The following is an 18811-nucleotide window of genomic DNA, read 5'->3' as shown; positions in this document are numbered from 1 at the left end:
CGCTAGGGGCTTTCACTAATCTCGTGGGTGTCGCTGTGCCTACTGTGGTCTCTGCTATGGTGGCTGCAAGAGAGAGAGCTGAAATTGTTGTTGAATCGTCTTCTTGATCACACTCCTGAGGAAGGTTCAAAACAGGGTACATCTTGCACGGGTTAATACTTGCATGAGTTATTTGGTTAACATCATTAACATTTACAGTGTTACTAAGAGTTTGTGTTTTACAACCCAGTGCGTTTCTCTCCGCAATCAACTTCTCTCCTGCAATGTATGGTGGGGGAGGAGCTGTGGCAATCAACTTCCTGACTGCCCCAGATCCTGCCGCCAGAGCCAAACCTCTCTGTATCTCACCTTCCTGGTGCCATAACTGTAAATAATCATGATGCTGAATTCGTCTCTTTGCTGATTTTACGAGACATATCCTCCTCCTTAAATTTTGTAACACTTCTGGACTGAAGCTACCTATTCTTGGGAATTTGTCCCTGTCTTGTACAGTCATTCTCTCCCATTCATCACATAAAGATTCGGTGTGAATTCCATATTTTTCACACATTACATATCGTGCCGACCCAACTGGTCGGTTCACAGAATCAACCTGAACCAGGGTTGATCGCCCCCTACCTGAGCAACTGGCCCCCATAGTCTGCAGGTGTTGCTTAGTCCTCCTTGGATCTCTGTATCAAGGTTTTCAGCAAGCCTTTTCAGACAACCAAATTACTCCACAGTAGGCCGGCGGTGGCGGTTTACCGAGTACCCCACTCACTCGCCCACCTCGACCAATACGACCTGATCACACCGACGTGGTGCTGGCGTACTCGATACAGGGCCCCTATGGAACCTTCAGTTTACTGGAACATATGAGGGTTACCCGCAGGACACTTACTCTTTCCAGTAAAGGTGGGGTTGTTAGATAGTTCCTGAGTGACCAGCGAACTTCCCTTCCAAAAATAAAAAATTACACAAATCACGTCAGAATGTACAAATAGCGTTTGTGACCACTTTACTCTAATGGTATTAGGTCAGATCACTAACTACTGCACACAATTACGTGCGGTCCAATCGTTCAGTACACGAGCACTACTTGTCATGTACTGAAAGATCAATGGAATCGATGTTTCCGGCCGCGATTCCTTCAGCAAGAGCTTATGGCCTATATGGGTTCTGCACCAACACCCCAGGCGTTGTGCCACTGGACTTTTATAGCGGACCTTTTTACCTTATGACCTCCTGGTCTTGTTACCTTATGACCTCCTGGTCTTGTTACCTTACCTTATGGTCCGCTATACTCTAATGCTCAAATATTATTTAACCAGGGATGCCTCCCTGGCCACCGTATATGTCACTTACACGTATGTCCCTTGACGAGTACCCGGCTTTCCTTTTGGTTCCACCTTAAAGTTATATAAACTTTTGTATACAAAACACACTCACTCAACACATGTACACTTTGTTTCTATATCTATTTCTGCGCAGAAATTGTCTTCAGGCCAAGAGTGTTACCAATTAGGAGCAGGATCTGTTAAACTAAATTTCAGATTTTCTAAAAATAGATTTGCGTTATTTACCGCTTCGCGTTATCTACCGCTGTGCGTTACTTATCGCCTTGCGCTAATTCAACTTTTTTCGTGACTTGAGCTACGTGAGCGTAACCGGACGCTACGTTGCGTAATGTACGCTGCGTGCGTCTGCCTTTTGGATTGCGTACGCTAGTCTTTGTTAGCGACACGTGTACGCAATGCAAAGGATCCACCGTAACACAATATATTTATTTATCAATGTAGGTGATCCCTGATCATCTACCGCAATCCACACTGACTGCCTTGTATCTCAGACAAACCGTGTGTTTGTTCTATACTTTAACTATTACCTTTACTATGAAATAACAGCAAATCTCTTCTTAGCACTTTCTATCAACTATAAAATTTTGGCAAACAGGAATAGTGATATACGAAAAAAATGAAATACACAAGTGAAAAGAAATGCAGGTATGTATGCGTACGCAAGACAAAAGAAAAATAAACAGTTTTAAAAAGACACAAGCGTTTTGTTCTTACTTCCGGTTACCGGGTTCCTTCAGCACTCTTTGTCTAAGCGAAGCAGACGCTTATCCCGTCAGCAACTGCGAGATAACCTCCCACCCTTTTGCTGGGGGATAATGTCTGCTGATCTACCTAGTGCAGATGTGAAAAGGACCGGACGAGCCCGCAATTGACAATGCTAAATTCCTTTGTCGTATAAACAACCCTTTATGAAGCTAAGAACACTGTACGCTGTTTACTTAAGAAGTACCGTAATGGTACGCTATCTGCGTAGCGATCGCTCAGCCGTAGGCGAGACGCTCAAGCGTCACGTTCGCTCACGGCCCAGTGATCACAGGACACGTTATTGGTTATGTCTAGGGGAAAGATTCGCTGTAACGTAGCGTACGCTAGAGACCACGAGGAGGTCACCAGCGATGCAGACGCTCACAACACTATACCTTTATGTTAAACCTTATACCGATGAAATACACTGAATACCTTAATGTGAGTACAGGGTGTAAGTGCAACCTTGTGGAACCTGACTATCTACAAAGCTGCATGAGCGTCACCGACGCTCAAATGAACACTTATCACTATAGGAAATACACAGATACTGGTTTAGGTTTCCAAGGCCTATTAACTGTATTATGTCTAATATACTTGTAAAAGGGGATAACAGTACATATGATACACTACAATATAACAGAGACTTCCTAACCACAGAACTAAACAATAAATACAAAAAGACAATACTACACTGACCTAAATGCAATACGATACAATACTATAATACTATAAGGTATTTAAGAGAAAAAGAGGAGAGAGAGAGATAGAGAGAGAGAGAGAGAGATTGGCTCGCAGAAAGACAATGATTATGGAGAGAACTTACGCACAAAGGGTATGATCGCCAGCGCCTCGATATCCAGCTCCCGATTATCAGCAGATAACCGTTGATGAGAGAGTGAGAGCTGGATGTGGTCGGCCTGCCTATTTATGCTCCACACACAATGCAATCTCCTGGTCCTACAATCCCATTGTCCATTGGCCGAAGGAATTCGGCCCTGCATCATAACAAAAGGTCATAGGGTGATTCATACAGGTGGGCTGTGACGATTTCCAACAGCTCAGGTGGGTGGGAAACTGGGTTTCCCGCCGCATACCTGAGTATGTGCAAATCATAGAAATGGACATAAACTTCTTATGTCCATAACTATTCGCACGAGCGATTAATACGCTCCAAACCAACACCGGAATATTGCTAATTAAATACTCTTCCGATGGGTACCAAACACTGCAGTATGATTCCTGTTAAACCCTTCGTACGATGCAAAGAGGGATTCCTCAGCTCTGGGACATTATACTTTAACCAAACTTACAGAAACTATCAAAGGGATCATGATCTATAAACTACATTAATTGTGAACATTTGTAACTAATGAGTCGCACGCTACGATCACATAAACTCTACCGTAAATGCGCATACTGCGCGTGCGAGTGCACGCTATTGCGGGTATGCGCTTCCACGGGAGAGCGTACGCATGCGCAGCACGGACCAGTGTGCGGTGCAAATATGGCAACGTGCATTGAGACATTTTTCTGACTTTGACATAAGTTAAACTACATTTTCAATTGCTGTGGTAATCAAGTTACTGAACCATAGACAATCATATTGAGGAATCTGAACAACAAGAGAAATATGGTGTAATAGCGCTCAGTCCTGTTAACACACAAATAAAAGTCCAAATGAAACCTTTTCAGGATATATCTTTGAAGTTCAATGTAGTACTTGCATCCAAAAGCGTCAAACAGCTGTTCATCACTCCGTACAGTAGCTTTCAATTGGGAATGTACCTCATGAAAAAATTAGAGATGAGCGCCGGAAATTTTTCGGGTTTTGTGTTTTGGTTTTGGGTTCGGTTCCGCGGCTGTGTTTTGGGTTCGACCGCGTTTTGGCAAAACCTAACCGAATTTTTTTTGTCGGATTCGGGTGTGTTTTGGATTCGGGTGTTTTTTTCCAAAAAACCTAAAAAACAGCTTAAATCATAGAATTTGGGGGTCATTTTGATCCCAAAGTATTATTAACCTCAAAAACCATCATTTCCACTCATTTTCAGTCTATTCTGAATACCTCACACCTCACAATATTATTTTTAGTCCTAAAATTTGCACCGAGGTCGCTGGATGACTAAGCTAAGCGACCCTAGTGGCCGACACAAACACCTGGCCCATCTAGGAGTGGCACTGCAGTGTCACGCAGGATGTCCCTTCCAAAAAACCCTCCCCAAACAGCACATGACGCAAAGAAAAAAAGAGGCGCAATGAGGTAGCTGTGTGAGTAAGATAAGCGACCCTAGTGGCCGACACAAACACCGGGCCCATCTAGGAGTGTCACTGCAGTGTCACGCAGGATGTCCCTTCCAAAAAACCCTCCCCAAACAGCACATGACGCAAAGAAAAAAAGAGGCGCAATGAGGTAGCTGTGTGAGTAAGATAAGCGACCCTAGTGGCCGACACAAACACCGGGCCCATCTAGGAGTGGCACTGCAGTGTCACGCAGGATGTCCCTTCCAAAAAACCCTCCCCAAACAGCACATGACGCAAAGAAAAAAAGAGGCGCAATGAGGTAGCTGTGTGAGTAAGATAAGCGACCCTAGTGGCCGACACAAACACCGGGCCCATCTAGGAGTGGCACTGCAGTGTCACGCAGGATGTCCCTTCCAAAAAACCCTCCCCAAACAGCACATGACGCAAAGAAAAAAAGAGGCGCAATGAGGTAGCTGTGTGAGTAAGATAAGCGACCCTAGTGGCCGACACAAACACCGGGCCCATCTAGGAGTGGCACTGCAGTGTCACGCAGGATGTCCCTTCCAAAAAACCCTCCCCAAACAGCACATGACGCAAAGAAAAAAAGAGGCGCAATGAGGTAGCTGTGTGAGTAAGATAAGCGACCCTAGTGGCCGACACAAACACCGGGCCCATCTAGGAGTGTCACTGCAGTGTCACGCAGGATGTCCCTTCCAAAAAACCCTCCCCAAATAGCACATGACGCAAAGAAAAAAAGAGGCGCAATGAGGTAGCTGTGTGAGTAAGATAAGCGACCCTAGTGGCCGACACAAACACCGGGCCCATCTAGGAGTGTCACTGCAGTGTCACGCAGGATGTCCCTTCCAAAAAACCCTCCCCAAACAGCACATGACGCAAAGAAAAAAAGAGGCGCAATGAGGTAGCTGTGTGAGTAAGATAAGCGACCCTAGTGGCCGACACAAACACCGGGCCCATCTAGGAGTGTCACTGCAGTGTCACGCAGGATGTCCCTTCCAAAAAACCCTCCCCAAACAGCACATGACGCAAAGAAAAAAAGAGGCGCAATGAGGTAGCTGTGTGAGTAAGATAAGCGACCCTAGTGGCCGACACAAACACCGGGCCCATCTAGGAGTGTCACTGCAGTGTCACGCAGGATGTCCCTTCCAAAAAACCCTCCCCAAACAGCACATGACGCAAAGAAAAAAAGAGGCGCAATGAGGTAGCTGTGTGAGTAAGATAAGCGACCCTAGTGGCCGACACAAACACCGGGCCCATCTAGGAGTGTCACTGCAGTGTCACGCAGGATGTCCCTTCCAAAAAACCCTCCCCAAACAGCACATGACGCAAAGAAAAAAAGAGGCGCAATGAGGTAGCTGTGTGAGTAAGATAAGCGACCCTAGTGGCCGACACAAACACCGGGCCCATCTAGGAGTGGCACTGCAGTGTCACGCAGGATGTCCCTTCCAAAAAACCCTCCCCAAACAGCACATGACGCAAAGAAAAAAAGAGGCGCAATGAGGTAGCTGTGTGAGTAAGATAAGCGACCCTAGTGGCCGACACAAACACCGGGCCCATCTAGGAGTGGCACTGCAGTGTCACGCAGGATGTCCCTTCCAAAAAACCCTCCCCAAACAGCACATGACGCAAAGAAAAAAAGAGGCGCAATGAGGTAGCTGTGTGAGTAAGATAAGCGACCCTAGTGGCCGACACAAACACCGGGCCCATCTAGGAGTGTCACTGCAGTGTCACGCAGGATGTCCCTTCCAAAAAACCCTCCCCAAACAGCACATGACGCAAAGAAAAATTAAAGAAAAAAGAGGTGCAAGATGGAATTGTCCTTGGGCCCTCCCACCCACCCTTATGTTGTATAAACAGGACATGCACACTTTAACCAACCCATCATTTCAGTGACAGGGTCTGCCACACGACTGTGACTGATATGACGGGTTGGTTTGGACCCCCACCAAAAAAGAAGCAATTAATCTCTCCTTGCACAAACTGGCTCTACAGAGGCAAGATGTCCACCTCATCATCATCCTCCGATATATCACCGTGTACATCCCCCTCCTCACAGATTATCAATTCGTCACCACTGGAATCCACCATCTCAGCTCCCTGTGTACTTTGTGGAGGCAATTGCTGCTGGTCAATGTCTCCGCGGAGGAATTGATTATAATTCATTTTAATGAACATCATCTTCTCCACATTTTCTGGATGTAACCTCGTACGCCGATTGCTGACAAGGTGAGCGGCGGCACTAAACACTCTTTCGGAGTACACACTTGTGGGAGGGCAACTTAGGTAGAATAAAGCCAGTTTGTGCAAGGGCCTCCAAATTGCCTCTTTTTCCTGCCAGTATAAGTACGGACTGTGTGACGTGCCTACTTGGATGCGGTCACTCATATAATCCTCCACCATTCTTTCAATGTTGAGAGAATCATATGCAGTGACAGTAGACGACATGTCCGTAATCGTTGTCAGGTCCTTCAGTCCGGACCAGATGTCAGCATCAGCAGTCGCTCCAGACTGCCCTGCATCACCGCCAGCGGGTGGGCTCGGTATTCTGAGCCTTTTCCTCGCACCCCCAGTTGCGGGAGAATGTGAAGGAGGAGATGTTGACAGGTCGCGTTCCGCTTGACTTGACAATTTTCTCACCAGCAGGTCTTTCAACCCCAGCAGACTTGTGTCTGCCGGAAAGAGAGATCCAAGGTAGGCTTTAAATCTAGGATCGAGCACGGTGGCCAAAATGTAGTGCTCTGATTTCAACAGATTGACCACCCGTGAATCCTTGTTAAGCGAATTAAGGGCTCCATCCACAAGTCCCACATGCCTAGCGGAATCGCTCCGTGTTAGCTCCTTCAATGTCTCCAGCTTCTTCTGCAAAAGCCTGATGAGGGGAATGACCTGACTCAGGCTGGCAGTGTCTGAACTGACTTCACGTGTGGCAAGTTCAAAGGGCATCAGAACCTTACACAACGTTGAAATCATTCTCCACTGCGCTTGAGACAGGTGCATTCCACCTCCTATATCGTGCTCAATTGTATAGGCTTGAATGGCCTTTTGCTGCTCCTCCAACCTCTGAAGCATATAGAGGGTTGAATTCCACCTCGTTACCACTTCTTGCTTCAGATGATGGCAGGGCAGGTTCAGTAGTTTTTGGTGGTGCTCCAGTCTTCTGTACGTGGTGCCTGTACGCCGAAAGTGTCCCGCAATTCTTCTGGCCACCGACAGCATCTCTTGCACGCCCCTGTCGTTTTTTAAAAAATTCTGCACCACCAAATTCAAGGTATGTGCAAAACATGGGACGTGCTGGAATTTGCCCATATTTAATGCACACACAATATTGCTGGCGTTGTCCGATGCCACAAATCCACAGGAGAGTCCAATTGGGGTAAGCCATTCCGCGATGATCTTCCTCAGTTGCCGTAAGAGGTTTTCAGCTGTGTGCGTATTCTGGAAACCGGTGATACAAAGCGTAGCCTGCCTAGGAAAGAGTTGGCGTTTGCGAGATGCTGCTACTGGTGCCGCCGCTGCTGTTCTTGCGGCGGGAGTCCATACATCTACCCAGTGGGCTGTCACAGTCATATAGTCCTGACCCTGCCCTGCTCCACTTGTCCACATGTCCGTGGTTAAGTGGACATTGGGTACAACTGCATTTTTTAGGACACTGGTGAGTCTTTTTCTGACGTCCGTGTACATTCTCGGTATCGCCTGCCTAGAGAAGTGGAACCTAGATGGTATTTGGTAACGGGGGCACACTGCCTCAATAAATTGTCTAGTTCCCTGTGAACTAACGGCGGATACCGGACGCACGTCTAACACCAACATAGTTGTCAAGGCCTCAGTTATCCGCTTTGCAGCAGGATGACTGCTGTGATATTTCATCTTCCTCGCAAAGGACTGTTGAACAGTCAATTGCTTACTGGAAGTAGTACAAGTGGGCTTACGACTTCCCTCTGGGATGACCATCGACTCCCAGCAGCAACAACAGCAGCGCCAGCAGCAGTAGGCGTTACACGCAAGGATGCATCGGAGGAATCCCAGGCAGGAGAGGACTCGTCAGAATTGCCAGTGACATGGCCTGCAGGACTATTGGCATTCCTGGGGAAGGAGGAAATTGACACTGAGGGAGTTGGTGGGGTGGTTTGCGTGAGCTTGGTTACAAGAGGAAGGGATTTACTGGTCAGTGGACTGCTTCCGCTGTCGCCCAAAGTTTTTGAACTTGTCACTGACTTATTATGAATGCGCTGCAGGTGACGTATAAGGGAGGATGTTCCGAGGTGGTTAACGTCCTTACCCCTACTTATTACAGCTTGACAAAGGCAACACACGGCTTGACACCTGTTGTCCGCATTTCTGTTGAAATACTTCCACACCGAAGAGCTGATTTTTTTGGTATTTTCACCAGGCATGTCAGTGGCCATATTCCTCCCACGGACAACAGGTGTCTCCCCGGGTGCCTTACTTAAACAAACCACCTCACCATCAGAATCCTCCTGGTCAATTTCCTCCCCAGCGCCAGCAACACCCATATCCTCCTCATCCTGGTGTACTTCAACACTGACATCTTCAATCTGACTATCAGGAACTGGACTGCGGGTGCTCCTTCCAGCACTTGCAGGGGGCGTGCAAATGGTGGAAGGCGCATGCTCTTCACGTCCAGTGTTGGGAAGGTCAGGCATCGCAACCGACACAATTGGACTCTCCTTGTGGATTTGGGATTTCGAAGAACGCACAGTTCTTTGCGGTGCTTTTGCCAGCTTGAGTCTTTTCAGTTTTCTAGCGAGAGGCTGAGTGCTTCCATCCTCATGTGAAGCTGAACCACTAGCCATGAACATAGGCCAGGGCCTCAGCCGTTCCTTGCCACTCCGTGTGGTAAATGGCATATTGGCAAGTTTACGCTTCTCCTCCGACAATTTTATTTTAGGTTTTGGAGTCCTTTTTTTACTGATATTTGGTGTTTTGGATTTTACATGCTCTGTACTATGACATTGGGCATCGGCCTTGGCAGACGACGTTGCTGGCATTTCATCGTCTCGGCCATGACTAGTGGCAGCAGCTTCAGCACGAGGTGGAAGTGGATCTTGATCTTTCCCTAATTTTGGAACCTCAACATTTTTGTTCTCCATATTTTAATAGGCACAACTAAAAGGCACCTCAGGTAAACAATGGAGATGGATGGATACTAGTATACAATTATGGATGGACTGCCGAGTGCCGACACAGAGGTAGCTACAGCCGTGGACTACCGTACTGTACTGTGTCTGCTGCTAATATAGACTGGTTGATAATGAGATGTAGTATGTATAAAGAAGAAAGAAAAAAAAAACACGGGTAGGTGGTATACAATTATGGATGGACTGCCGAGTGCCGACACAGAGGTAGCTACAGCCGTGGACTACCGTACTGTACTGTGTCTGCTGCTAATATAGACTGGATGATAATGAGATGTAGTATGTATAAAGAAGAAAGATTAAAAAAAAACCACGGGTAGGTGGTATACAATTATGGATGGACTGCCGAGTGCCGACACAGAGGTAGCTACAGCCGTGGACTACCGTACTGTACTGTGTCTGCTGCTAATATAGACTGGTTGATAATGAGATGTAGTATGTATAAAGAAGAAAGAAAAAAAAACCATGGGTAGGTGGTATACAATTATGGATGGACTGCCGAGTGCCGACACAGAGGTAGCTACAGCCGTGGACTACCGTACTGTACTGTGTCTGCTGCTAATATAGACTGGATGATAATGAGATGTAGTATGTATAAAGAAGAAAGAAAAAAAAACCACGGGTAGGTGGTATACAATTATGGATGGACTGCCGAGTGCCGACACAGAGGTAGCTACAGCCGTGGACTACCGTACTGTACTGTGTCTGCTGCTAATATAGACTGGATGATAATGAGATGTAGTATGTATAAAGAAGAAAGAAAAAAAAACCACGGGTAGGTGGTATACAATTATGGATGGACTGCCGAGTGCCGACACAGAGGTAGCTACAGCCGTGAACTACCGTACTGTGTCTGCTGCTAATATAGACTGGTTGATAATGAGATGTAGTATGTATAAAGAAGAAAGAAAAAAAAAACACGGGTAGGTGGTATACAATTATGGATGGACTGCCGAGTGCCGACACAGAGGTAGCTACAGCCGTGGACTACCGTACTGTACTGTGTCTGCTGCTAATATAGACTGGTTGATAATGAGATGTAGTATGTATAAAGAAGAAAGAAAAAAAAAACCACGGGTAGGTGGTATACAATTATGGATGGACTGCCGAGTGCCGACACAGAGATAGCTACAGCCGTGGACTACCGTACTGTACTGTGTCTGCTGCTAATATAGACTGGATGATAATGAGATGTAGTATGTATAAAGAAGAAAGAAAAAAAAAACACGGGTAGGTGGTTTACAATTATGGATGGACTGCCGAGTGCCGACACAGAGGTAGCTACAGCCGTGGACTACCGTACTGTACTGTGTCTGCTGCTAATATAGACTGGATGATAATGAGATGTAGTATGTATAAAGAAGAAAGAAAAAAAAAACCACGGGTAGGTGGTATACAATTATGGATGGACTGCCGAGTGCCGACACAGAGGTAGCTACAGCCGTGGACTACCATACTGTACTGTGTCTGCTGCTAATATAAACTGGATGATAATGAGATGTAGTATGTATAAAGAAGAAAGAAAAGAAAAAACCACGGGTAGGTGGTATACAATTATGGATGGACTGCCGAGTGCCGACACAGAGGTAGCTACAGCCGTGAACTACCGTACTGTGTCTGCTGCTAATATAGACTGGTTGATAATGAGATGTAGTATGTATAAAGAAGAAAGAAAAAAAACCACGGGTAGGTGGTATACAATTATGGATGGACTGCCGAGTGCCGACACAGAGGTAGCTACAGCCGTGGACTACCGTACTGTACTGTGTCTGCTGCTAATATAGACTGGATGATAATGAGATGTAGTATGTATAAAGAAGAAAGAAAAATAAAACCACGGGTAGGTGGTATACAATTATGGATGGACTGCCGAGTGCCGACACAGAGGTAGCTACAGCCGTGGACTACCGTACTGTACTGTGTCTGCTGCTAATATAGACTGGATGATAATGAGATGTAGTATGTATAAAGAAGAAAGAAAAAAAAAACCACGGGTAGGTGGTATACAATTATGGATGGACTGCCGAGTGCCGACACAGAGGTAGCTACAGCCGTGAACTACCGTACTGTGTCTGCTGCTAATATAGACTGGTTGATAATGAGATGTAGTATGTATAAAGAAGAAAGAAAAAAAAAACCACGGGTAGGTGGTATACAATTATGGATGGACTGCCGAGTGCCGACACAGAGGTAGCTACAGCCGTGGACTACCGTACTGTACTGTGTCTGCTGCTAATATAGACTGGTTGATAATGAGATGTAGTATGTATAAAGAAGAAAGAAAAAAAAACCACGGGTAGGTGGTATACAATTATGGATGGACTGCCGAGTGCCGACACAGAGATAGCTACAGCCGTGGACTACCGTACTGTACTGTGTCTGCTGCTAATATAGACTGGATGATAATGAGATGTAGTATGTATAAAGAAGAAAGAAAAAAAAAAACACGGGTAGGTGGTATACAATTATGGATGGACTGCCGAGTGCCGACACAGAGGTAGCTACAGCCGTGGACTACCGTACTGTACTGTGTCTGCTGCTAATATAGACTGGATGATAATGAGATGTAGTATGTATAAAGAAGAAAGAAAAAAAAAACCACGGGTAGGTGGTATACAATTATGGATGGACTGCCGAGTGCCGACACAGAGGTAGCTACAGCCGTGGACTACCGTACTATACTGTGTCTGCTGCTAATATAGACTGGATGATAATGAGATGTAGTATGTATAAAGAAGAAAGAAAAAAAAAACCACGGGTAGGTGGTATACAATTATGGATGGACTGCCGAGTGCCGACACAGAGGTAGCTACAGCCGTGAACTACCGTACTGTGTCTGCTGCTAGTATAGACTGGATGATAAATAATGATATAAAAAATATATATATATCACTACTGCAGCCGGACAGGTATATATTATATAATGACGGACCTGCTGGACACTGTCTGTCAGCAGAATGAGTTTTTTAATTTTTATAGAATAAAAAAACACCACACAAGTCACACGACGAGTGTACTTTTTCAGGCAGACATTCAATCACAATATACTATACTGGTGGTCAGTGTGGTCAGGTCACTGGTCACAGTGGTCAGTGGTCAGTCACACTGGCAGTGGCACTCTGGCAGCAAAAGTGTGCACTGTTTAATATGTACTCCTGGCTCCTGCTATAACCTATAACTGCTCCCCAGTCTCCCCCACAATTAAGCTGTGTGAGCACAGTCAGATATTATACATAGATGATGCAGCACACTGGGCTGAGCACAGATATGGTATGTGAGTGTGACTGAGTCACTGTGTATCGTTTTTTTCAGGCAGAGAACAAGAACAGAACGGATTATTAAATAATAATAAATTATAAAACTGCACTGGTGGTCAGGTCACTGGTCATCAGTCACTAGTATAACTCCTCCTAAGCTCCAGTAAGTAAATGAAGTGTCTCACTCTCACTCTCCTATCTATTTTAATTTCTAAACGGAGAGGACGCCAGCCACGTCCTCTCCCTATCAATCTCAATGCACGTGTGAAAATGGCCGCGACGCGCGGCTCCTTATATAGAATCCGAGTCTCGCGATAGAATCCGAGCCTCGCGAGAATCCGACAGCGTGATGATGACGTTCGGGCGCGCTCGGGTTAACCGAGCAAGGCGGGAAGATCCGAGTCGCTCGGACCCGTGTAAGAAAACATGAAGTTCGGGCGGGTTCGGATTCAGAGAAACCGAACCCGCTCATCTCTAGAAAAAATCAAATAAAAATGGCATAGTGTAGTAGGTTTAAAAATGAAGTATGTGCACCAGCATGAATACAGAAGGATGGATGTGAAGAGGACCTATCTCCAGGTTCTCTGATGTAATTTTGTTGCCTTACTTATAGTATAGTGTTAGCGACTGTGTACTACGCAGTTGGCAAAAAAAAAAAAGTGTTTACCTAGGACCCAGGAGACAGCATGTAATACAGCATGTGTATGCTAGCCTATGGCACTTTCAGGACACTTGAGGATGTTTTGACTTGAGTGACTTCCACAGGGTCAGTCACTGCTGGATCTCTCATAGTCCGGCTCAGTCAAAAAACAGTACACAATTCTACAGTCCCTGTAATACATCATGTTCTTTATCTGCCGTGCTTACTATTAATACAACTAACTCTACACTTTACAATAGGAGAGCCACAAGGTATGCAGGTATCTATCTATAGCTTATGTCAGAAGGCAAAGTGAGTGTCAGTGTAAGGGACTACTCCCAGGCCAAACTCTGTATCCCACAGCCAGCATTACCATCATGATAGATGAGTGGATCATCCCCAACTGGTTGTGTACCATTTATTAGCTAACAAACAGGCAGTAGATTTAATCAAGATAGGGGGCTGATCCCCACTGAAAGCAGGGATATATTTAATATTGTGGCTGATCCTCAGGATGTGGTAAGCCAGCAGGAAGACCCTCAATAAGATCAGTTTTGATAGACCAAGGCTTCAATTTTTTTATTTTTTATTCAGTTTACATGATGGTGGATGGGGCTCAAACCATGTCCCACCTATTGTTCTGGGCCACGCCACTGTTCCCAAGAGCTCTACGTCATGGAGAGCACTCTGAAATGTTCACGGAATCACAGGGGAATCATATGCTGTTTGTTAATTACACTGAACACTAGGGGGTCTATTCATGCAGCAGGAAAAGCCCTTTATCGCTTGCCACTGTGATAACAGGGCTTTTCAGAGCTTTGCACTAGTCAGAGGACAGGTTACTGTGGAGAAATCGCCGATTTCCCCAGTGGTGTCCTCAGTGCAGGTGCTAAGGTGGGATCGGTTCAGGATACCTGCATTGGGCACCCAAGCAGTTGGAATGCCGACACCAGAATACCAACACTGCTCAGAATGCCGACACCGGCATCCCGACATAGATCGAAATGTCAGCGCCTGTATCTCGATCAAGCTCTGCCTGGGACTCTTGCTTTGTAAGCCATGGGGGTGGGATTGAGGTTAGGTTTAGACTGCGGGTGTGAGTTAGGTTAATGCTGTGGGGAAGGGAGGGTTAGGCACCCCCAGGGAGGGTTAGAGCTAGGCTGCGGTGGTGGAAGGTTTAGGTCTAGGAACTACCAGGAAGGGTTAGGCTGCAAGGGAAGGAAGGGGGGAGGTAGGTTAGGGTTAGGCTGTGGGAAGGGAGGATTAAGGTTAGGGGGGTAGGGTAAACATATTAGGGTTAGGGATTCTTAGCTTTGCGATGCCGGTGTTGGTCACATGACCGACTGCATCCCTTCTGCCAGGATATCGTATGTATCCCGCTAGGGTGTTTTGCACCCTCCTTCTAAAGAAACAGTGATTTTTGTTTGTTCTTTCCAGCATCACGCTTGCTTAGAAGCGTTCACTTATCCAATTAAGGATTTGGTGGCTTCAATATTTGTAAGGAACTCAAGAGATTGCTTCCTTTACAGGGCTAATTCTTGTAATTAATATTCACAGCTCGTTGTATCAAGGGAAGAAGAGGTCCCATAAAAATCCTCGCTTTCCCTTCTTGGTGAGTTCCTCTCTTCTGGTCTGTACTGTCCTGGAGTTTAGAGATCACTGTCTACCAGTTTTGAAAAAATTCAAAAATGTTTATTTGGTTGTACTCAATGAACAGTATGTGAAGATTTATCTGGTATCTCCATCATTAGCGTAAAGGCCTGATACACAAAAAGGTTTTAACCATAAATTCTAATACTAGGCGCCCCCTAAGAAACATCTCTCAATTATCTATTCTAATAGGCCCTTTCTAGCCCTTTGAGGTATTGCTGCCAAACTGACATAAAGAAATTTAGTCAAAGGGAATCCAATTAATCAATTCCAAAAGATATCTAAGTGGGAGTGAACAATAAGCGCAGTATAGGTAATCAAACATCTTTTTTTATATATATATATATATATATATACACACACACACACACACACACACACTTTATAGTGAATATATTAGTCGTGTCATATGCCGGGCCAACTCAGACTGACCTGACCTTTAGTCTCCCCACTGTTTAGCGGGCCGCTTACTGGAGGCAATCATAGGAAAGGTAAGCACTCCTGAATCCCTACTTAAAACTAGTATATATTGCATCGATATGATGTGAAAGTAGTTGATATTTTATGTAGCCCTTTAGTTATTCTTCATGAACAGAGCCATAGGCAGTATGTAGTACGGTAATACCATAGTTATTAATCAGAGCGCCTAGTTTTTTAAATACCTTTTTGAATAGAAAAATAAATTTTTAGTTGAACTAGGGATTCTAGGAATGGTTTTAAATGTGGATCTATTCCTATTTGTATTTGTGGTGTGTATAACTTACTGTGATTTATCTAGAATACTGTATGTTATACTGAATGAGTTAGTTAGTTAGTTAGTTAGTTAGTTAATAGCTCTGGGTGTTAAACCCGAAGCTTTCTCTACGTGGTAAACACCACAGGTAATTACACAAATGTATGACAAAAAAGGTATCCTTACTATAAAGTCTATTATATGTCAAACTGCTACAAACTCACCAACCCTCACACAAAACTAGGTGTTACCTACCTTGTGTTCATAGAGCTCGAGTATGAGGTGGATGCTAAAGGTGCAGCAGCTGCGTCTTTGAATACATTTGCTGTGCGAAAATATATTAATGCTGCAGGAGGTGTCTGAATTCAAAAGACACCCTCTGCAAGCATCTCAGATCTGAGAATTGTGTCCGAAGACGCAGCATCGGATCACCATCGGGCAGCCATGGGCTACTTAGAATGGCTGCCTCATTTCCGCTGCCGAGACCAGTAAACACTGTCCTCGGCACTCCCAGAAAACGTACCCCAAATGGCCGCAGCCTGTCAATTAGGCTGCAGCTCCGGCACATACTCAGTTTATAAAAAGGTCCAGCTGCTTAAGTATTGTCCTAGGGTACACCTCTGATTCAGACCAATAGTGTCTTTAACGCTCAGGCATCCTTTCTTGACAGCAAAAGAAAAGCTAAAACGATGTTGCTGTGCTAACACAGGAGATATAGGGTCAGTATGAGTGGAAATAAATTGAGGTGGCCAATAGATAAGTGTGATGTACATGACCTAACAAGGTCCTATGGGTACTGGTCATATCACCTACACTCAGGCATTAATGAGAATGTTAGGTCCAAACGCTATGAGCTGAACTGCCCTCTCTTCTTACCACCTGCTGGGATCTATATTGTAATGCAGTCAGCCCCTGTTAGTATTGCAGAGCTGACAGGGCGAGAGCTTTCCTAATGAGGGAAGGCAGCGGCTCCAGGCCTGGGCAGGAGCTGTAATAAGGAGAATGCATCCTGTCTGTGGCTGTTGGCCTTAACCCCTGTGCTCTCACTATACCGTACACTTCGTTGGCAGGAAATTGATTTACACAGCATTCAAGCCTTTATCTATTTACGGGTGTTATCTGTGCATCATTATAGCAGATAAAAGAATACACAAATAAATCACTTTGGTATTTTGTTATGCTTTTTAGCATGCAGATTTGAGTGTGTTGTGTTTAGGGTGACTCAGCCTGCTTACAGTAGGTCTTTCCAGTAAAATGTTGATATTTTTCTTCTAACAGGAGAAATATATCAAACAATATAAACTGTTGATGACGGATTGTTTTTAAACTGCACTGTATGCACAATAGCAGAAGTCATTTCCAGTTGGGGATCTATCACTAAGGGGGAATTCAATTGGGTGCAAGGATTTGTTTGCAAAAAAACTTGATGGATCTCACACCCAATTTTGGATTACCGTGGGTATGTGTGCCTGCAGTACCCGTGGTATCCAATTAACCAAAAATGCACACGGGGCTTTCAGGTTTGAAAACCCTGTGGTGCGAGTAAAAAAATAAATAAAAAAGAATTACCTGTCCAGTGGTCACCATGACTCCCAGTGGTCTCCCCTCCATCTCTGCGCTGTTGGGAAGTGAGGGGGCTGCTAGGAGATGTAGTTTTCCCAGCTGCTGCCTCCACACAGTACACACAGAGATGGGTTGTGTACATCTCCAGTGTTTTGAGATCTGCGCATGTGCAGATCTCTGTCTGCAATGATGGTCGCAGTGCCCCCTAAGCCACAGCATGGTTGACAAGTTGCGGCTGTTTGGGGGCAGTGAAGGGCTGGACACTGCCAGCATTACAGAAAGGGGAGGGGCAGAACCATTTGCTGGCCATGGTAAGGCTAGTGGCAGCTTAACTGACCCCAGCAGCATGAAAACACTGGCCACCCTGAGTAGCCTGAGCATTATAAAAGGTAGGTGCTTCCAGCATGAATAAGAAACGAGACTAATGGGGGTATTCAATTGTAGTCGGAAACTGCCATCTTGTCGGAAAGACGTCACTTTCTGATTTTTTTAGGACAGAAACTGTTCCGACCTATTCAATCCTTTCCGACAAATCGACAATTCCGACTTGTCGGAAAACATGTAGATCGGTGGATTAGCTGCGGATCCACGTGTTTTGCCTGATTCCACGGCCAAATCCGACAATTTTCTTAAAGTTGGATTAACATTGTCGAAACCGGGGAGATGAGACGGGGGAGCGGGGACACGTCATGAGGGCGAGCGAGGACAGGGACCATGTGTGGAGAGGAGCGGGGATGGGTGAGGAGAGGAGCGAGGATGGGTGAGGAGAGGAGCGGGGATGGATGAGGAGAGGAGCGGGGACGGATGAGTATGAGGAGGATCTGAGAGGAGGAACGGGTCAGTGACGTGAGACACCGGGACAGCAGCAGCACGGACGGACACTGGCGCTCAGCATTGGAGGACCCGCCCTCCAGACGGGTCAGAAATAGGTGACAGCATGGGGTATGAGCGGCGTTTGCCTACCCAGGTACTTGTGATAGTTGTTGGGAATGGCCAAATCTGACGGTTGTATTTGGCTACACATTGAATAGTGCATTGTCAGATCTTTTCCATCGGAAAGGATCCGACAAGCATTGTATACACCCTTAAATAGTCATTTTAAAGAGGTGGATGTTTATTTGTATAAATTATACATAATAAAATGTTGAAGAACAAAAAAATCGATAGTATATTTAAGTACAATTTCTAATACCGATATACTACATATAAAACGACACAGATGGAACAGGCATTAAGTTATAGTACAGAAAAAAACACTTCTTGAGCAAACTACTTACTGCGCTTTCAAACAAAAAATCTCCTGCAGTGAAATGATGTTTGCAGATGGTGATCCTTGAAATGGTTAATAAATACTTTGTGCCATGAATAAAAGTTCACACAATTTATGTCCATTAATGGGCTAGACACCTTCGGTGCTGTGCCTTGCCCCGAGTTCCTCCAATATAGCAGCCTCAATGTTCCACTTCAGTATA

General features: G+C 45.4%; 1 long non-coding RNA gene across 1 annotated transcript in view; it reads right to left on the bottom strand.

Annotated features, from left to right (window-relative positions):
* Positions 1 to 16240, bottom strand: part of LOC134892770 (uncharacterized) — a 193202-nt gene extending 176962 nt beyond the window's left edge. Inside the window, exon 1 of the long non-coding RNA XR_010171608.1 lies at positions 16032 to 16240. This is a non-coding gene — a long non-coding RNA (uncharacterized LOC134892770). The remainder of the gene's footprint in view (positions 1 to 16031) is intronic.
* Between the last annotated feature and the right edge of the window lie 2571 nt (positions 16241 to 18811).

This window comes from Pseudophryne corroboree, chromosome 1 (genome assembly GCF_028390025.1).
Source record: "Pseudophryne corroboree isolate aPseCor3 chromosome 1, aPseCor3.hap2, whole genome shotgun sequence".
In the NCBI taxonomy this organism is placed as follows: Eukaryota; Metazoa; Chordata; class Amphibia; order Anura; family Myobatrachidae; genus Pseudophryne; species Pseudophryne corroboree.
The sequence above is the reverse complement of the archived record's forward strand: the minus strand, read 5'-3'. Positions and strand labels throughout refer to the sequence as shown.